The 20,456-nt window shown below is 50.0% G+C and overlaps 1 non-coding gene and 2 pseudogenes across 1 annotated transcript; all 3 read left to right on the top strand.

The window, feature by feature from the left end:
• The first annotated feature begins 7,311 nt into the window (after nucleotides 1-7,311).
• Nucleotides 7,312-7,430, top strand: LOC147904179 (5S ribosomal RNA; annotated as a pseudogene).
• A 2,878-nt stretch (nucleotides 7,431-10,308) lies between these two features.
• On the top strand, nucleotides 10,309-11,914 carry LOC147904180 (18S ribosomal RNA; annotated as a pseudogene).
• Nucleotides 11,915-12,228: 314 nt separating this feature from the next.
• Nucleotides 12,229-12,380, top strand: LOC147904181 (5.8S ribosomal RNA). The gene has a single exon (XR_015543656.1). It is a non-coding gene; the product is annotated as a 5.8S ribosomal RNA (ribosomal RNA).
• Nucleotides 12,381-20,456: the final 8,076 nt, after the last annotated feature.

Here is a 20,456-nt window from a genome sequence, read left to right on the forward strand (position 1 = left end):
GCACGTGAAAGCGAGTGGGGAATGGTGAGGGCCATTTGCATTCTCCATACCATTGTATAAATCGTGAACTGTTGGGTACGGAACCGGGACATTGGGATAGCCCGAAGGGGTCTAACATGCTGACCCACGTAACGGCCATTAACTAAGAAAGAAAGTGGGCTGAATAGGGCGTTGCGCGGTGGACGTTCCTGTGGGTCTTGGAGACCCCTGTGATTCTGCAGACCAAGGTGTGTGAAGCCTAAGGGCTTGCCGAGTGGGGCGTGGTGCTAAGTGGGGAAAACGGTGGAGGGCCTGGGCAGGGGTCGTGTTGGCATAAGCTACGAATAAGGGGATTGTGGTATCAGAAGAGACATTAAGGGAGGCTGGGACTCGAAAACGGGTCCGACGTAAGGTGCTCACAACCGGAGACTAAGTCCGGAACGACCGGGCCCTTACAACTACTATATGGAGGATAGTGCTCTCTCATGCGAGGTTGATTTGGATGAGGAAAACGTCAGCAACTGTTTATGCTCCCTCTTGCTTGTATATACTTTCTGTTGCAATCAAGCACGTTATGGCGACCGTTTGGCACTCCATCTAGTACCGTCTTGCAAGTAATGTCATCATGCCATCTTGTGGGTTGTGACCTTGTGGTGCACATTGAAGCGCACGCACGGGAAAGCAAAACGTGGGACGGGTTGAGGGCACATGAAAGTGAGTGGGGAACGGTGAGGGCCATGTGTGTTCTCCATACCATTGTATAAACCGTGAACCGTTGGGTACCGAACCGGGACTCGAGGTGAGCCCGAAGGGGTCAAACGTGCCGACCCACGTAACGGCCGTTAACCAGGAAGAAAACATGGGCTGATTAGGACGTTGCACGGTGGACATTCCTGGGGGTCTTGGTGACCCGTGTGATTCTACAGACCGACGATCGTGAAGCCTAAGGGCTTGCCTAGTGAGGCATGGTGCAGAGTGGGATAAACGGTGGACGGCTTGTGCCAGGGGTCGTGTTGGCTAAGCTGCGCATAAATAAAGGGGATTTGGTATCAGAACAGAGACGTTAAGGGAGGCTAGGACTCGGCAATGGGTTCCACGTAAGGGTGCCACGACTTGAGACTAAGTCCAATACTACCGGACCCTTACACTTGGTATCTGAGTAAATCTCAAGGTATCGCGAGCCTTCGAGGCAGATCCTGAATCGAGGTATGGCGTCACGTGACGGGCAAAGTCAATCTTACGCACAAGGGAAGGAGGCAATACTATGGGCGATGAGGAGTGGGAAGCCGAAGATGGAAGCCGCAGTGGACATGATGAGGGCAGTTCCAGAGTGGGTGAATGACCTCCTGAGCAAGGACATGGGGTACTTGGAATGGCTAGTGTCGAGGTATGACACGGAGGGTGACACGACCAGGTGGTGCCGTAAATTCATGGTGGTATTCAAGTTGGTGATGGAACTCTGTGAAGAAGGATTTGGAGGATGACGCATAGGAGTCCGGGAGCAAAACAGAGGATGAAACGGTGAGTTGGAGATCGGCTCGGAAAGTGAAAGTGAAGATGCGGACTCAAAGGAGGAAGAACGGCGCAAGTGGAGTCGGGTATGGTGGCAGGCCCAAAGTGAAAGGAGAACCGGATCCGAAACGGCGGCCAAAGAGACAAAAGGGATGACCAGTGGAAGTAGGGAAGCGGAACCGTGTCGTGGGAGTGTGAGATGCACCCCAAGGAAGACGATCGGCAAAAAGGTGACTTGGGGTCCAACCGAGGTGATGGACATCACAGAAGACGGGAGGCCCCAAGCGGGTAGCACAGAGTGTGCGAAGCCTCGAGTGAATGGCGCGGGAGCCGTGAGATGCCTGGGAAACAGCACAGAAGGTGCGAGGTGTGGAGGTAGTGACCCGAGAGGCATGTTGGTGAAAACAGGTGGTGCAAAACCCCAAGACGCTATAAGCGTGATGAAGACCCGAGGCACGAGAAGTGCGATAACGGTGACCAGAGGCACGAAAGGCACAGTGAAGGAGACGAGAGGCGCAAGAGGTGCGGGAGGCGCGAAAGAAAAGAAGAGGAGTGCCATTGTACCAAAGTCAAATCAAATAAATGCTCAAGGTGAGGAGGTCGGGATAAGGAGCACGGAAGGTGCAAGCCGTTTGCATAAATTCCCCGGCCAAAATTTCCAACCTGCCAAAAAGGTAACATCGGGACGTGATATTGGACCGGGCCAATGTTTCCAACCCACAAGCAACATCAAATTCAAAAGAGGCCCCCTTGGCTGGATTTGCCTTGGAAGCCCACGTGCGAGATGAACAAGCCAAGCATCACCTGGCCAAAATGTCCACCCCGCTTTCAACATGATATCAAGGGACGACGCTATGCTGGGCCAATCTTTCCACCCCACACACAGCATCAACCGACCACTTGCCACCTGTCCAAGTGAAGCAACTTGCTCACCCGGCCAGAACTTCCAACCTGCCCATAGTAAAACATGCCCCAATGGCTTGATCTTTCTTTCAGCACCTGTCATCTCCATTGGCTTAGGCAATAAGCCCAAGTAACAAGGAGGAAAAGAATCCGAGCCAATACTTAGACTCGTTTTTGACTCTTCCAGTCGGATCATTACGTTAATGCACTGCTTCCATTCTTTCCATGCGTCTTGCCACATTGACTTTGAATATTTGTGCATGACCCACGAGAGAATTTTGCGTTTTTGGAGAGTTTGATTTGGGCGCTTCGTCGTTTTCTTCACCCTTCGTGCCACTTCTCTTCCTGACCCGCTTCTTCTCATCCTTACCTGTTCTGCACAAGTCCTTCCACCTCGTCATGGCTTCTTCTCATCACGTTCCTCTCTTGAACACCGCACTTCCCTGCACCCTTGACCTTCCGCCCTGCATCTTCTTTGCACTCCACAACCTAGACCCGTTCTCCTCTTCGTTTCTTCATCTTGGTCCTTCTTGACCTCATCCTGCTCCCTTGGTCTACATCTCACCCTGCACCTATGCATCCACCTTCCACCTCTTTGCCTCACCTTGGCCTCTTCTTCATCTGCCGTTTCTCCTTGAAACCTTGGCCTTTTCATGCATTCCTTCATCCTTCCTGCCGTTCTACCTTGCCTTGCCTTTCCTTCTTTCCCATCTCACGTTTCCTCTTTTCCTTCCGTCATTTCATCTTCGCCTTCCGCCGTTTCCACTTCATGCCTTAGCGATTTCATCGTTCCCTTCATCCTTCCTGCCGTTCTACCTTGTCTTGTCTTGCCTTCTTTTCCAACCGCCGTTTCCGCTTCACCTTTCACCGTTTCTGCTTCATGCCTTGGCCTCATCACACGTCCTTTCATCCCCTTGGCCGTCACTACCTTCTTTTCTTCCTCTTCTTCCTCACACTTCCTCCTCTGCCCTAAGGCTTTACTTCGGGTCATGCCTCTACGTCTATCAAGACCTGCACCTGTACTCCACCGTTTTCCCTTTCTGTCTCTTGTCTTCATCCCATGCTCTTCCACTTCGCCGTTTTCCCTATTTGTCTCGGCATCCTTTTTGCACATGCCTCTACGTTGCCACGGGCTTTTGATTGCTCTCTTGTCCTTGCCCTAGTGCTGTTCCTCTTCTTCATCCCAAGACTCCGCTTGCCATTCCACTATGCCTTCCATGCTTCCATCTTCAACCTGTTCGCCGTTTTGCATCACTTCCGCTCCCTTTCCACCGTTTGTGCCTTGAGCACTTTCCCATTTCATTCCTGCGCCTACCGCATTTTCTTGGGTCACCTGCACGCCTTGTGCATTTTTTCGAGTTTCCTTCAGGCCTACCACGTCACTAGGTCTTTGGCCTGCACCTTCCGTGCTCCTTATCCCGACCTCCTCACCTTGAGCGTTTATTTCATTTTTCTTTGGTACACTAGCACTGCTCTTCGTTTCCTTCGCGCCACTCAAACCTTTCGCGCCTCCCATCTCCGTCACTGCGCTTCTCGCGCCTTGGGTCTTCATCACGCCTATAGCATCTCGGGGTTTCACATCACCTATTTTCACCAACGTGCCTCTCGGGTCACTGCTTCCACACCTCGCGCCTTCCACGCCGTTTCCCACACATATCACAGCTCCCATGCTGTTCACTCGGGGCTTCACACCCTCCATGCACCTCACGGCTCCCACTCCGTTCCCTTTGCACCTCACGGCTCCAGCGCTGCTCTCTCGGGGCTTCGTACACTTTGTGCTACCTGCTTGGGGCCTCGCGGCTACCCGCTTGGGGCCTCGTGTCTTTTGGGACGTCCATCACCTCGATTGGACCCCAAGTCACCTGTTTGCCGGTCGTCTTCCTCGGGGCGCATCTTGCACTCCCACAACACGGTTCTGCTTCCCTGCTTCCGCTAGTCATCCCTTTTGTCTCTTAGGCCACCATTTCGGATCCGGTTCTCCTTTCTGCTTGGGCCTGCCACCATTCTTGAATCCACCTACGCCTTTCTTCCTCCTCCGACTCCTCATCTTCACTTTCACTTTTCAAGCCGCTTTCTGACTCATTCGATGTTTCATCCTCCGTTTCGCTCCCGGACTCCTCTGCGTCATCCTCCAATTCCTTCTTCACGTAGAGTTCCATCACCAACTTGAAGACCACCATGAACTCATGGTGCCACCTGGTCGTTTTACCCTCTGTGTCATACCTTGATACTAGCCGCTGCAAGTACCCCATATCCTTGCTCAGGAGGACGTTCACCCACTCTGGAACTACCCTCATCACATCCACTGCAGCTTCCATTTCCGACTTCCCACTTCTCATTGCCCGTAGTATTGCTTCCTTCCCTTGTGCATAAGATTGACTTTGCCTATCACGTGACGCCATACCTTGATACAGGATCCTTCTCAAAGGCTCGCGATACCTTGAGGTTTGCTCTGATACCCAGTGTAAGGGCCCGGTAGTTCTGAACTTAGTCTCCAGTTTTGAGCACCTTACGTCAAACCCGTTGCCGAGTCCCAACCTCCCTCAATGTCTCTTTCTAATACCAAATCCCCTTTATGCGCAGCTTATCCCACACGACTCCTGGCCCAGGCCGTCCGCCGTTTTTCCCCCTTTATGCACGTGGGTCGGCACGTTTGACCCCTTCGGGCTCACCACGAGTCCCGGTTCGGTACCTAACAGTTCACGGTTTATACAATGGTATGGAGAATGCAAATGGCCCTCACCGTTCCCCACTCGCTTTCATGTGCCCTCAACCCATCCCATGTTTTGCTTTCCTGTGTGTGCACTTCAACGTGCACCACGAGGTCACAACCCACAAGATGGCATGATGACATTACTGGCAGAGCGGTACTAGATGGAGTGCCAAAAGGTCGCTAGAACGCGCTTGATTGCAACAGAATATATTTACAAGCAAGAGGGAGCATAAACGGCTGCTGACGTTTTCCTCATCCAACTCAACTTAGCATGAGAGAGCACTATCCTCCATATAGTAGTGGCTGGCCGCTAGGCACCGTGGTGCCTCCTTCGCCCAAAAAACGTTCCGAACACTCACGGTAGGTCAACCCTAACGTTGACTTTCCTATAACTACTATATGGAGGATAGTGCTCTCTCATGCGAGGTTGATTTGGATGACGAAAACGTCAGCGGACGTTTATGCTCCCTCTTGCTTGTATATACTTTTTGTTGCAATCAAGCGCATTCTGGCGACCGTTTGGCACTCCATCTAGTACCATCTTGCCAGTAACGTCATCATGCCATCTTGTGGGTTGTGACCTTGTGGTGCACGTTGAACTCCACGCACGGGAAAGCAAAACGTGGGACAAGTTGAGGGCATGTGAAAGTGAGTGGGGAACGGTGAGGGCCATGTGTGTTCTCCATACCATTGTATAAACCGTGAACCATTGGGTACCGAACCGGGACTCCAAGTGAGCCCAAAGGGGTCAAACGTGCTGACCCATGTAACGACTGTTAACTAAGGAAAGGTGGGCTAATCAGGACATTGCACGATGGACGTTCCTTGGGGTCTTGGTGACCCGTGTGATTTTGCAGACCGAAGACCGTGGAGCTTAAGGGCTTGCCCAGTGGCACGTGGTACAGAGTGGGATGAACGGCAGATAGCCCGTGCCAGGGGTCGTGTTGGCTACGCTGTGCATAAAGGGGATTTGGTATCATAACAGAGACGTTAAGGCCAGGCTAGGACTCGGCAACCGGTCTGACGTAAGGGTGCCACGACTTGAGACTAAGTCCGAAACTATTGGGCCCTTACAACTATTATATGGAGGATAGTGCTCTCTCATGCGAGGTTGATTTGGATGAGGAAAACGTCAGCGGCCGTTTATGCTCCCTCTTGCTTGTATATACTTTCTGTTGCAATCAAGTGCATTCTAGCGACTGTTTGGCACTCCATCTAGTACCATCTTGCAAGTAACGTCATCATGCCATCTTGTGGGTTGTGACCTTTTGGTGCACATTGAAGCGCATGCATGGGAAAGGAAAACGTGGGACAAGTTGAGGGCATGTGAAAGCGAGTGGGAAACGGTGAGGGCCATGTTTGTTCTCCATACCATTGTATAAACCGTGAACCGTTTGGGTACTGAACCGGGACTCGTGGTGAGCCCGAAGGGGTCAAATGTGCCAACCCACATAACGGCCGTTAACCGGAAAAGAAACGTGGGCTGAACAGGACGTTGTGCAGTGGACGTTCCTGGGGGTCTTGGTGACCCATGTGATTTTGCAGACCAAAGAACGTGAAGCCTAAGGGCTTGCCCAGTGGTGCATGGTGCAAAGTGGGATAAACGGCAGACGGCCCGCTGTGCCAGGGGTCGTGTTGGCTAAGGTGCACATAAAGGGGATTTGGTATCAGAACAGAGATGTTAAGGGAGGCTGGGACTCGGCAATGGGTCCGACGTAAGGGTGCCACGACTTGAGACTAAGTCCGAAACTACCGGGTCCTTACAACTATTATATGGAGGATAGTGCTCTCTCATGCGAGGTTGATTTAGATGAGGAAAACATCAGCGGCTGTTTATGCTCCCCCTTGCTTATTTATAATCTCTGTTGCAATCAAGTGCGTTCTAGCAACCTTTGGCACTCCATCTAGTACCATCTTCCAAGTAACGTCATCATGCCATCTTGTGGGTTGTGATCTTGTGGTGCACGTTGAAGCGCACGCACGGGAAAGCAAAACGTGGGACATGCCCCCCCTCCTCCCCCTTCCCTCATCCCCCCTTGTGCGCATCCTCCCCACCATCCCCCCTTGCACCCATGTGCCCCCCCACCCGCCCATCCCACTTGTGCGCATGCGCCCCCCCTTGCGCGCATGTTGCGTATCCCCCATTGCGCCCCCCCCTACCTTTACAAAATAAGACAATACTGATTTCTCACGCTTGTTTGTCATGGTGCAGTCACACCAGCGCTAATACACCAAATCCCATCAGTTCTCCGCAGTTAAGCGTGCTTGGGCCAGAATAGTACTATGATGGGTGACCTCCTGAGAAGTCCTGGTGCTGCACCCTTTTGGCCCCCGAGGTTAGCGGTCTTGCCACGCCTTGGTATCCCTGACCGTCGACCTCACCCAATACGCCCGGCCGACGCTCTCCTGTCGCGCACACCCTAATACCCGTGCGCACGTGTTGCCAAGGACCCCATCGCGCAACGTCTTGATGCCACGCTCAATATCACGCGATCACTCACAACCTCCCGATGCCATGATCGTGCCCGCAATGCCACACGCACCTGCAGTAGTGTCTTGACCCCCCGTCATAGTCCCGATGTGACATCCTGCGCACCTGTAGCATCCCATCCCCCATGATGCCATCAATGCCCCATGCACCCGCAACGTCTTGGCCCCTGAGCACCCCCGTCACCCCGATGCCTTGCGCACCTAAATGCCACCACACCCCCATCCCATGATGGTGCCTCGGGATCTCGGGTCGGGTCGGGATGCGTGGCGCCCCGAGCACTCGCGTGGCACCAAGAACACTATCCCACCCCCGGACGATGCCTCGCGTACCCATGCCTCCAAACCGATGCCATCGCGACCCCGTCCCATGGTGGTGCCTTGGGCTCTCGGGTCGGGTCGAGATGCGTGGTGCCCCAAATGCTGCCATGCCCCTTGCGATGCCCCGTGCACCCACGCCTCCAACCCAATGTCGCCACGCCCCTGTCCCACGGTGGCACCCCAGGCCCCTTAGTCGGGTCGGGATGCGTGGTGCGCCAAATGCTGCTGTGCCTCAGCCATGACCTATGGAGCCGTGCCTCCAACCCGATGCTACCGTGCCCCCGGTGATGCCTCGTGCAACCACGCCTCCAACCTGATGACACCGTGCCCCCATCCCACGGTGGTACCTCGGCCTCCCGTGTTGGGTCAGAACATGCGGCAAGGCCCCGAGCACCCATGACGCTGTCATGCCCTCGGCCACAACCTATGCGCCCATGCCTCTAACCCGAGGTTGCCGTGCCCCTGGCCACACCCTGTGTGCCTGCACCTCCAACCTGACGCTACCGCACCCCCGACGACGACCTGTGTAGCCCCGCCTCCAACCCGACGCCGCCGCGCCCCTGTCCCACGGTGGCACCTCGAGCTCTCGAGTCAGGTCGCGACGCGTGGTGCCCCGAGCACTACTGCACCCCCGGCCATGTCTTGCATGCCCACGCCTCCAACCCGATGTCGCAGCCTCGGCCATGCTCGACGTGCCCGCACCTTCAAATCGATGCTACCGTGCCCCCCAGTGAGGACCCACATAGCCCAACCTCCAACCCGAGGTCGTTGCGCCCCCGTCCCACAATGGCGCATCGGGCTCCCGAGTCGGGTCGCGACGCGTGGTACCCCGAACACTGTCTCGCCCCCGGCCACGCCCTATGCACCCACGCCTCCGACTCAACGTCGCCCCATGTTGCGCACCTCCAACCCAACGCTGCGGCACCCCCGACGACGCGACCTGCGCACACTCGTCTCCAACCCGATGCTGTCGTGCCTCCGTCCCACGGTGGCACCTTGGGCTCCTGAGTCGCGTCGCGACGTGTGGTGCCCCGAACGCTACCGCACCCCCGGCCACGTCCTACGTGCCCACACCTTCAACCCGATGTTGCCGCGTCCATTGACCATGCCCCGCGCACCCGTACCTCCAACCCGATGCAGTCGCGCCTCCGACGGCGACCCGTGCACCCCCCTCCAACCCAACGCCGTCGTGCCTTGGGCTCCCGAGATGGGTCGCGACAAGTGGTGCCCCGAATGTTGTTGCACCCTGGCAATGTCCTGTGCGCCCACGATTGCAACCTAATGCTGTTGTACCCTCAGCCTTGCCCCATGCACCTCTTGTCGTAGCAACCCGACGCCGTCGCACCCCCGTCCCATGGCACCTCGGGCTCTCGAGTCGGGTCGGGATGCATGGTTCCCCAAACATTGCCGCGCCCCCGGCCACGTCCCATGCGCCCACGCCTCCAATGCCCCCACGACTGTAACCCGATGCTGCCGCGCCCTCGACGATGCCCTGCGCACCCCTCACCGTGGCAACCCGACCCCACCGTGTCCCTGTCCCATGGTGGTGGCTCGGGCTCATGAGTCGCGCCAGGATGCGTGGTACCCCGAACGTTGCCATGCCCTCAGCCACGCCCATGCCTCCAACCCGACATCGCCCCCGACCATGCCCCACACACCCGTGCCTACAACCGACGCTGTCGCACCCCCATGATGCCCCGTGCACCCATGCCTCTAACCGATATCGCCGCGCCCCTGTCCCATAGTGGCGCCCTAGACTCCCGAGTTGGCTCGCGACGTGTGGCGCACGGAACACTGTCGCACCCCCGACCACGTCCCATGCACCCACGCCTCCAACACAACGCTGCCATGCCCCTGACCGTGCCCCGCGCACCCACGCCCCCATCGGGTTGGAAAGATTGGCCTGGCGCGGCATAAGGGTCGTGGTGTGGTGAGGCATCTGGTCCCCCACCCCTCTTGTGACTACTGAAGGCTCCATGGGTGGGTGAACCCTCCTCTCTACCGAACGTTTTGGCCGTTTTCGTGCATGCTCGTCTTGCGAGATTGGGCACGGTCGTTGCAGTCGGCGATCTAGTAGGCGATGAGGGACTGCAAGTAGCGTCTTAGATGGGCATGCCACCGTTTGGGCACTGTATGATCAAGGATTCCGTCAGTGCTTCCCATCGCGGATGGACATTGTGGCCTCTATACCTACAGATGGTGGTGAACCTTGTGCGATAGACCATTGATGGGTTCCAGCTCCGTGAGGACTTGATCCTAGGGGTTGTGAGTCACTCTAAACGGGTGTGTTTCGGAACGGGCGATCCGACCATTAATGGCATTGGGTCGCCTCGGCTCAGCCCCGAAGTGCGATAGGCAAGGCAACATGAAAGGTGCTTGGGCTGCCATTCGTGACCCTCGTGTGCCGGTGGACCTACCTTGTGCGGTACCCGGGCATGTGTAGGTGACGCGTTTTGTGGGCAAGCGAAATGCCTTTGGATGGCAGGGTGTGCCTTGGCCCTTGTCGATGAGCACGGTTCACCCTCCCGGGGTGGGTTGCCTCCCACAACCGCATGCCACATTGTGTGCAGAGAATTAGGGTTCGAATCTGGAGAGGGAGCCTGAGAAATGGCTAGCAAGTGCACAAATTACCCAATCCCGACACAGGGAGGTAGTGACAATAAATAACAATACTGGGCTTTTACAAGTCTGGTAATTGGAATGAGTACAATCTAAATCCCTTAACGAGGATCCATTGGAGGGCAAGTCTGGTGCTAGCAGCCGCGGTAATTCCAGTCCAATAGCATATATTTAAGTTGTTGCAGTTAAAAAGCTCGTAGTTGGATCTCAGGGTGGGGCGAGTAGTCCGCATCTTTTGGTGTGCATTGGTCGCTCCATTCTTTCTTTTGGGGAGACGCTCCTGGCCTTAGTTGGTTTTGGGACGTGGATTCGGCGATGTTACTTTGAAAAAATTAGAGTGCTCAAAGCAAGCCAATGCTCTGAATACATTAGCATGGAATAACGTGATAGGACTCTGGTCCTATTGTGTTGGTCTTCGAAACCGGAGTAATGATTAATAGGGACAGTTGGGGGCATTCGTATTTCATTGTCAGAGGTGAAATTCTTGGATTTATGAAAGACGAACTACTGCGAAAGCACTTGCCAGGGATGTTTTCATTAATCAAGAACGAAAGTTGGGGGCTCGAAGACGATTAGATACCGTCCTAGTCTCAACCATAAATGATGCCAACTAGGGATTGGCGGATGTTACTTCGATGACTCCGCCAGCACCTTATGAGAAATCAAAGTTTTTGGGTTCCGGGGGGAGTATGGTCGCAAGGTTGACACTTAAAGGAATTGACGGAAGGGCACCACCAGGAGTGGAGCTTGCGGCTTAATTTGACTCAACACGGGGAAACTTACCAGGTCCAGACATAGTAAGGATTGATAGATTGAGAGCTCTTTCTTGATTCTATGGGTGGTGGTGCATGGCCGTTCTTAGATGGTGGAGTCATTTGTCTAGTTAATTCTATTAACGAATGAGACGTTAGCCGGCTAACTAGTTACACGAAGGATCCTCTTCGTGGCCAACTTCTTAGAGGGACTATGGCCATCTAGGCCATGGAAGTTTTAGGCAATAACAGGTCTGTGATGCCCTTAGATGTTTTGGGCTGCACGCATGCTACACTGATGAATTCAATGAGTTTACGACCTAGACTGAGAGGCCTAGGTAATCTTTTGAAATTTCATCGTGATGGGGATAGATCATTACAATTATTGATCTTCAACGAGGAATTCCTAGTAAGCACGAGTCATCAGCTCACGTTGACTACGTCCCTGCCCTTTGTACACACTGCCTGTCGCTCCTACCGATTGAATGGTCCGATGAAGTTTTCGAATTGCAGCGACGCCGGTGGTTCGCTGTCGGTGACGTTGTGAGAAGTTCATTAAGCCTTATCATTTAGAGGAAGGAGAAGTCGTAACAAGGTTTCCGTAGGTGAACCTGCGGAAGGATCATTGACACACATCTGTTTGAAACACTATCAACCATGGACATAATGTCGAGGGGCCGCACTCAAAGGCATGACTGTCAGCGCCACCCTCCCTACCGAAGCCGGGCGAAAGTAGGCGTGGCATCAGGTCGGGTGGCCCGTCAGCTGTGCAGCAGGGGTGGGGATCTTCCCTCGTCTGCTGCACGGGCAGCCCCCTCCTCCGTGCCTCAGCACGGGGCTGCATGATAAACCTTTTGCCCCCTTCATGGGGGGTGCGAGGCACCGTAGAAATGCGATGGTCTGATCTCCCTCCCTCGTGGAGGATGTAACACAAGTAAAAACGACTCTCAGCAACGGATATCTTGGCTCTTGCAACGATGAAGAACGCAGCGAATGCGATACATAGTGTGAATTGCAGAATTCTGCGAATCATCGAGTCTTTGAATGCAACTTGCATCCACGACTTGTCCAAGGGCATGCCTGTCTGAGCGTCCTCACCACAACCACACCCCTAACCCCTCCTCTTTGAGAGGGGCCGAGCGGCGGAGCTAGCCATCCGTGATGCCTCTCTGGGGTGGTGCGGTCGGCTGAAATGGATCTATGGCACCGAGTGGCGAGGTGTCGCAAGGGTGGTCCGCCCCTCATGGGGCGGTAGTTTGCAGATGAATCGCCCAGAGGTGCATGTGCGAGTGCCGACGAGCTCCCCCCGTATTGGAACATGGACCTCAGATTAGGCAAGGCTACCCGCCGAGTTTAAGCATATCACTAAGCGGAGTAAAAGAAACTAACGACGATTTCCCTAATAGCAGCGAGCAAACCGGAAAGAGCCTAGCTTGAGAATCGTGCGGCCTCGCCACGCAAATTGTAGTCTGGAGAGGCGTCCTCTGCAACGGACCGGGCCCAAGTCCCCTGGAAAGGGGCGTCGGAGAGGGTGAGAGCCCCGTCGAGCTCGGACCTTGTTGCTTCGCAAGGTGCCGTTGGCGAGTCGGGCTATTTGGGAATGCAGCCCTAAGCTGGTGGTAAATTCCATCCAAGGCTAAATATGGGCAAGGGACTGATAGCAAACAAGTACCGCGAGGGAAAGATGAAAAGTCCTGACTTTGAAAAGAGAGTTAAAAAGTGCTTAAAATTGCTAGGAGGGAAGCGAATGGAGGCTACAGGTGCGCCCCGATCGGATGCGGAACGGTGAGAGCTAGTCCACCGCTCGATGCGGGGTGCTGGTCAGTGCAAGCCGATGCAATGGCACAAGAGCGGGCTTTCGATGGCCCGCCTATGCCGTCATGTCGGCTGAGGCATGAAGCGCGCACCACTCGTGGCGGGCTTTACGCACCTCGTGCACTCAGTTGCTTGTAAATACTCTTTCTTGCAATCTAGCATTATCAAGGCATTGTTTGGCACTCTTTCTAGTACTTTCTTGCAAGTAACGTCTCGGGCCATTTTACGTGTTGTGATCTCGTGGTGCACTTGTGTGGGCACACATTGGAAAGCAAAACGTGGGAAGGGTGTGAGTGCACGTGAAAGTGAGCAAGGAACGGCGGTGAGCGGCCCATTCCTTTCATACCCTTGTAAATATTCGTGAACCGTTGTGTAACCTTCTAAGCAAGCTAAGCTAAAGGTGGAACATCGCGTGGTGGGCATTCCATGTGAATTATGAATCGAGGATCCTATCCAAGGAAGGTCAGGTGTTGCGCAAGCCCGTGAGTCTGTGTGTCTTCACCGGTAGGCCGGGATACAAGTGGGGAGCTGGAACCGTTTGAGGAGCAGTGGCCCAGGAAAGGGGCGTGAGGATCAGAGAATCCGTGAACGGTGGTCTAGGGGAGGACGCGCTATGGCTGGGAGTGGAAACGATTATCTAGGGGCAGGATGTGCTAGGGCCCGTTTTGGCTGCTAAACGCAGAGGCGTCGGGGTCTAGGGGAGGATGCGTTGTGGTTGGGAGTGGAAACGGCTGTCTAGGTGCCGGACGTGCTAGGGCCCGTTTTGGTTGGAAAACGTAGAGGCATCGCAGAATGCAAACGAGCTGAGAATAGCTCCCGGTGCATCTAGGGCTAGTGAGTCCTAGGTGCGCCTGAGGTGAGGGGGCCGAGTCAAGAAATATCCACTGCATAGGAAGAAAAACTAAGGCCCGAAGACCTAGTCCCTCACAACTATTATAAGGAAGTCAACGTTAGGGTTGACCTACCGTGAGTGTTCGGACCGTTTTGGGGCGAAGGGAGGCGCCGCGGTGCCTAGCGGCTAGCCACTATTATATGGAGGATAGTGCTCTCTCATACAAGGTTGTTTTGGATGAGGAAAACGTCAGTGGCCCTTTATGCTCCCTCTTGCTTGTAAATACTTTCTGTTGCAATCAAGCGCGTTCTAGCGACCGTTTGGCACTCCATCTAGTACCGTCTTGCAAGTAACGTCATCATGCCATCTTGTGGGTTGTGATCTTGTGGTGCACGTTGAAGTGCACGCACGGGAAAGCAAAACGTGGGACGAGTTGAGGGCATGTGAAAGTGAGTGGGGAACGGTGAGGGCCATGTGTGTTCTCCATACCATTGTATAAACCGTGAACTGTTTGGGTACTGAACCGGGACTCGAGGTGAGCCCGAAGGGGTCAAACATGCCGACCCATGTAATGACCATTAACCAAGAAAGAAACATGGGCTGATCAGGATGTTGCGCGGTGGACGTTCCTAGGGGTCTTGGTGACCCGTGTGATTCTGCAGACCGAAGAACGTGAAGCCCAAGGGCTTGCCCAGTGGGGCGTGGTAAAGTGGGATAAATGGCAAATGGCCCGTGCTAGGGGTCGTGTTGGCTAAGCTGTGCATAAAGGGAATTTGGTATCAAAAAGAGACAGTAAGGGAGGTTGGGACTCGGAAATGGGTCCGACATAAGGTGCTCACAACCGGAGACTAAGTCCAGAACTATTGGGCCCTTACACTTGGTATCAGAGCAAACCTCAAGGTATCGCGAGCCTTCGAGGCGGATCCTGTATCGAGGTATTGCATCACGTGACAGGCAAAGTCAATCTTACGCACAAGGGAAGGAGGCAATACTATGGGTGATGAGGAGTGGGAAGCCAGAGATGGAAGCCACAGTGGATGTGATGAGGGCAGTTCCAAAGTGGGTGAATGTCCTCCTGAGCAAGGATATGGGGTACTTGGAATGGCTAGCCGTATGACACCGAGGTGAAACGGCCAGGTGGCGCTATGAGTTCATGGTGGTGTTTAAGTTGGTGATGGATCTATATGTGAAGAAGGAGTTGGAGGATGATACAAAGGAGTCCGGGAGTGAAACGGAGGATGAAACAGCGAGAGTCAGAGAGCGGCTCGAAAAGTGAAAGTGAAGATGAGGACTCGGAGGAGGAAGAAAGGCGCAGGTGGAGTCAGGTATGGTGGCAGGCCCAAGCAGAAAGGAGAACCGGATCTGAAACAATGGCCAAAGAGACAAAAGGGATGACTAATGGAAGCAGGGAAGTAGAACCGTGTCATGGGAGTGTGAGATGCGCGCCAAGTAGGATGATCAGCAAACAGGTGACTTGGGGTCCAACCGAGGCGATGGACGTCACAGAAGATGCGAGGCCCCAAGTGGGTAGCACGGAGTGTGCGAAGCCCCGAGTGAACGGCACGAGAGCCGTGAGATGCATGGAGGGTGCAAAGCCCCGAGTGAACGGCGCAGGAGTCGTGAGATGCATGGGAAACGGCGCGGAAGGCACGAGGTGTGGAAGCAATGACCCGAGAGGTGCATTGGTGAAAACAGGTGGTGCGAACCCCTGAGATGCTATAACCATAGTGAAGACCCGAGGCACGAGAAGCACGATAACAGTGACCAGAGGCGTGAAAGGCGTAGTGACGGAGACGAGAGGCACGAGAGGTGCGGGAGGCGTGAAAGAAACGAAGAGCAGTGCCATTGTCCCAAAGTCAAATTAAACAAACGCTCAAGTGTGAGGAGGGTGGGATGAGGAGCACGGAAGGTGCAAGCCCAAGACCAAGTGACGTGGTAGGCCCAAAGGAAAGTCAAAAAAATGCTGAAGGCGTGCAGGTGACCAATGAAAATGCAGTAGGCACAGGATTGAAATGGGTAAGTGCTCAAGGCACAAACGATGGAAAGGGAGTAGAGGTGATGAAAAACGGTGAACAAGTTCAAGATAGAAGCATGGAAGGCATAGTGGAATGGCAAGTGGAGATTTGGGCACTGGGGCAAGGTCAAGAGAGCAATCAGAAGCCCGTGGCAACGCAGAGGTGTGTGCAGAAGAGATACCGAGGTAGAAAGGAAAAACGCCGAGGTGGAGAAGCATGAGGTGAAGACAAGAGATGGAAAGGGGAAATGGTGGAGTACAAGTGCAGGTCTAGATAGATGCAGAGGCATGACGCGAAGTGAGGCCTTAGGGCAGAGGAGAAAGCATGAGGAGGAAGAAGAAGAAAAGAAGGTGATGACGGTCAAACTCTCACAACCTATTTTCAAAAATTTCTCTCCTAGCCTATTGGGCACGCAACAATTTTTCCCAAAAAAAAAAAATCTATTACAAATTTCTCTCTCAACGTCAAAACCACTCAAACCTCCCTACCTATTGCGTATGCAACAACTTCAAAACAAAATTTAATCATAAATCTCTCCAAAAAACTCCTCAATAAAAGAAGAACAATCTATTACAAATTTCTCTCTCAACCTCAAAACCACTCAAACCTCCCTACCTATTGCATACGCAACAACTTCAAAACAAAATTTAATCATTAATCTCTCCAAAAAACCCCTCAACAAAAAAAAACAATCTATTACAAATTTCTCTCTCAACCTCAAAACCACTCAAACCTCCCTACCTATTGCGTATGCAACAACTTTAAAACAAAATTTAATCATAAATCTCTCCAAAAAACTCTTCTCACGACACTTTATTACAAATTTCTCTCTCAACCTCAAAACCACTCAAACCTCACTACCTATTGCGCATGCAACAACTTCAAAACAAAATTTAATCATAAATCTTTCCAAAAAACTCTTCTCATGACACTTTATTAATATAAGAAATCCATTTATAATATTTTTACTCCATAATATAATAAATTTTTATTAACTAATATTAAAATATAATTTTGTTAAATATATATATTATTAATCTATAAATTAATATAATTATTATATAAATAAATATATAAATACATTAATTTGAAAAATATAACTTGAAAGGGAGGTCTTCTAGCATATGTGCTTTATATAATACTTATTCTTAAAACAATGAAGAATTAGTGAATATATTGCTATTCTATACATTATTAACTTAAAAACTAATATAAATATCATTTAATTATTATATACATTTAAATAAATATATAAATTATTAATATTATACATTAATAACATTTAAAATTATGTAGATTATATACTAATAACCTTTCAATTTTAAAAAGTAGTCAATTAAAGAATTGAATTAATTTAAAAAATAAGAAAATATTAGATTTTACACACGTACTTTTAGCACATATGCTTTTCTTTCATGTGTATAATACTTGTTAGTTAGTCGAAGAATGAAAAATTAGATAATGCATTTGTAAGGTAGGTATTTAAAGCCATAGAATCTAGAAGAGGTTTAGCATACTTACTTATCTTTGTTACTATGTGTAATACTTTGCAAAAGCCTTAAACAAAGTTTAAGGCTTTGCACAAAACTACAGTATCATTGCATCCATATCATTTTTTTACTTTAGCAACCACCAGATATCCATGGTGTCCATGATATGGAATACATATTTCTTCTGAATATTTCTTATCACATACTTTTTCATTTCTTTTGATACACCATGCAGCATGAATGTAAGAAAATATGAATCGGTGTGCTTTTAGCCTAAGTACTTCTCCCTAATCAGTAGGATACTTTGACTAGGTAGACTTATAATTACTTAAAGTAAAGCCTTTGCAAAGGATTGTACCTTCTGATATACCATGCAGCATGAATGTAAGAAAATATGAATCGGTGTGCTTTTAGCCTATGTGCTTGTCCCTATTCAGTAGGATACTTTGACTAGGTAGACTTATACTTACTTAAAGTAAAGCCTTTGCAAAGGATCGTACCTATAAACAAAACACTTTGGAAAGCATATAACATATAGTCTATATATATCTAAACTAAATACTTTGGAATGCATATTTTATATAGTCCATATACCTTAAATCTTATACCCTAAATCTTAAATCCTAAAGTTTCCTAAATCTTAGGTTATACAATCTAAGCTCTTAAACTTATATAACAATTATAATCCCTAAACCCTAAACCTTAAACCCTAACCCCTATAACTTAAATTCTAAAACCTAATTTTCAATCCTAAACCCTAAATTCTAGACTCTAAGCTCATGATCTTATATACTAAACCCCAAACCCTAAAATCTAAAACCTAAATCCTAAATCCTAAACCCTAAAACAATAATCATAAACCCTAAATGCTAAATCCTAAACCCTAAACCCTAGTTTCTAAACCCTAAACCCTAAACCCTAAAAACATAATCATAAATCCAAAACCCTAAACACTAAATCTTAAATCCTAAGCCCTAAATCCTTAACCCTAAATACTAAACCCTAAACCCTAACCCTAAAATACAATCAAAATTTAATGGATTTTTTCAATTTGTGTAATAGGTTTGATATATCCCGGGTGATCTGGTAAGACAATCATTTGGCTAATAACTTCGTATGGTGAAGTCCACCCCATGCACTAGCTTCCAACATCCATCATGTGATGTGAGTGAAATGGATTTCTGAACATCCTACCACCTAATGTGACTCAAATGGATTTCTAAATATCCATCATGATCCTTACTGGAAATGATATATTATATTGGTGTCACATAGAAAGAGATTGGTTGAACTGAACGCATTGAAAGCGATGAATTGAGGAAGTCATATAGGAAAGTGACTTATGCTATACTAAAGATAGCCATACATGGTGATCAACCATGATAAGAGAGTATTTTGAGTTGTAACTAAAATGTGCACATGGTAGAGCTAAAGATGACTAGCTAGAAAATGAAGTCCTACCACAAAAATTATACACATGTAATTAGTGAGTATGAGATCTCAAATAATAATATCCCAAAAATATAGACAAAGTGAAACCATGGTGTTACATTCCCTCCATCACTAAAACAGTTGTCCTCAATTGGCAACCTTTAGGCAAAGGTACTCAACTAAAGTGCTTCCATATACAACTGTATAAAATGAAGGTAATCAGCAAGAATCACTATAGGTGCATGTGAGGCTATATGGCTCAGAAGACTATTGTCAGAAACAGATTACTTTGATGACTAAAAGCCAACAACAATATACTATGATAACCAATCGGCTCGAGCATTGGCCAAGAATCCAGTATATCACTCCAAGACAAAGCACATTGATGTCAGAGAGCACTTCATCAGAGAAAGACTGTTACTTGGTGACATCACACTACAACATTATGATTAGTAAAGAGAATGATGCAGACATCTTTACCAAACCACTCGGTAAAGAGCTATTCAAGAAACACCGACTAGCTCTTGGTTTGACACAAAGGAAGGACATTCCCATTAAAGGGGTATGATGGAATGTAATGTTCATTCCTTCTTCGATTCCCGAGAATCATCATCTTACTTCATGATGTTGATCTTGAGGAAAGGTGTTGAGAGTTCACGCTCAACATCATGTGATCACTTGTACATAGCACCATCATGTGATCATATGTGCATAGCACTAACCCAATAGAGTGCTATAAAGGAAAGGGTTAGATCCTCTAACCCTAACCCTAACCCTAAATGGGTTTGTATATATTGTACATTTTCAACTAAATCTAGTGTACAGTTAGTCATTTGTGGTGTGCTCTCTAGCTGTGCCCTCTCTTCTCATCTCCACTCTTCTCCTCTCCCCTCTTTATATTTTGTCAGGGTACTACCCTAAAAGATCAATACAAATCAAAGCAGAGACCTCACGATAGGAGAAGATGGTATTGGGTAGTGGCAAACATCTAGCTTGGAGAGTGTTATCTACATCGACAATAATGTTTTCAACTTCTTAGGATTCTCTTGTACAAGATACTTCTGCAACTATTCAAGCTGATAATACTTCTATTATGTTACTAGACTGTCAACTTGAGCATGATAAGTCTATGCATGACTCACAGATGCCAAATGCTATTCATACTGAGGACCATATGGGCATGCCTACTTCAATTGAGGTTTGCATTGAGGAGGATAAGTCGGACCCTCTTTCTCCTACAGATGAGTCGCAACAATATTTTTCTGCCATGGATTCTTTGAATTCAGGAATGGATGCATGCCATCAATAAGTTATCTCTTCTATGGATACTCAGGTGGCTCCATGTCATTAGTTGGGGAACTACTAATACTTCTTCTTTTGTACTTAAAGACATGCATCCCTTGCTACAAGCTGTCTTTGACCCTATTATACAAAAATTTCGCCTAGCTTTCTATGTCAAGAAAGCTCACAAGGGTCCGAAGAAAATCTTTTTTGATGATGGTTTGGTTATGCCCCTCCATTTGCTTTTAGATTAGAATCAGATTACTCTGGAGGATGTGGTCTTCATGTCCTCTCCTTCGGCATCCT

Source organism: Dipteris shenzhenensis, chromosome 2 (assembly GCF_047967505.1).
Source record: "Dipteris shenzhenensis isolate YYH24624 ecotype China chromosome 2, Dip_SZ_1.0, whole genome shotgun sequence".
Lineage (NCBI taxonomy): Eukaryota > Viridiplantae > Streptophyta > Polypodiopsida > Gleicheniales > Dipteridaceae > Dipteris > Dipteris shenzhenensis.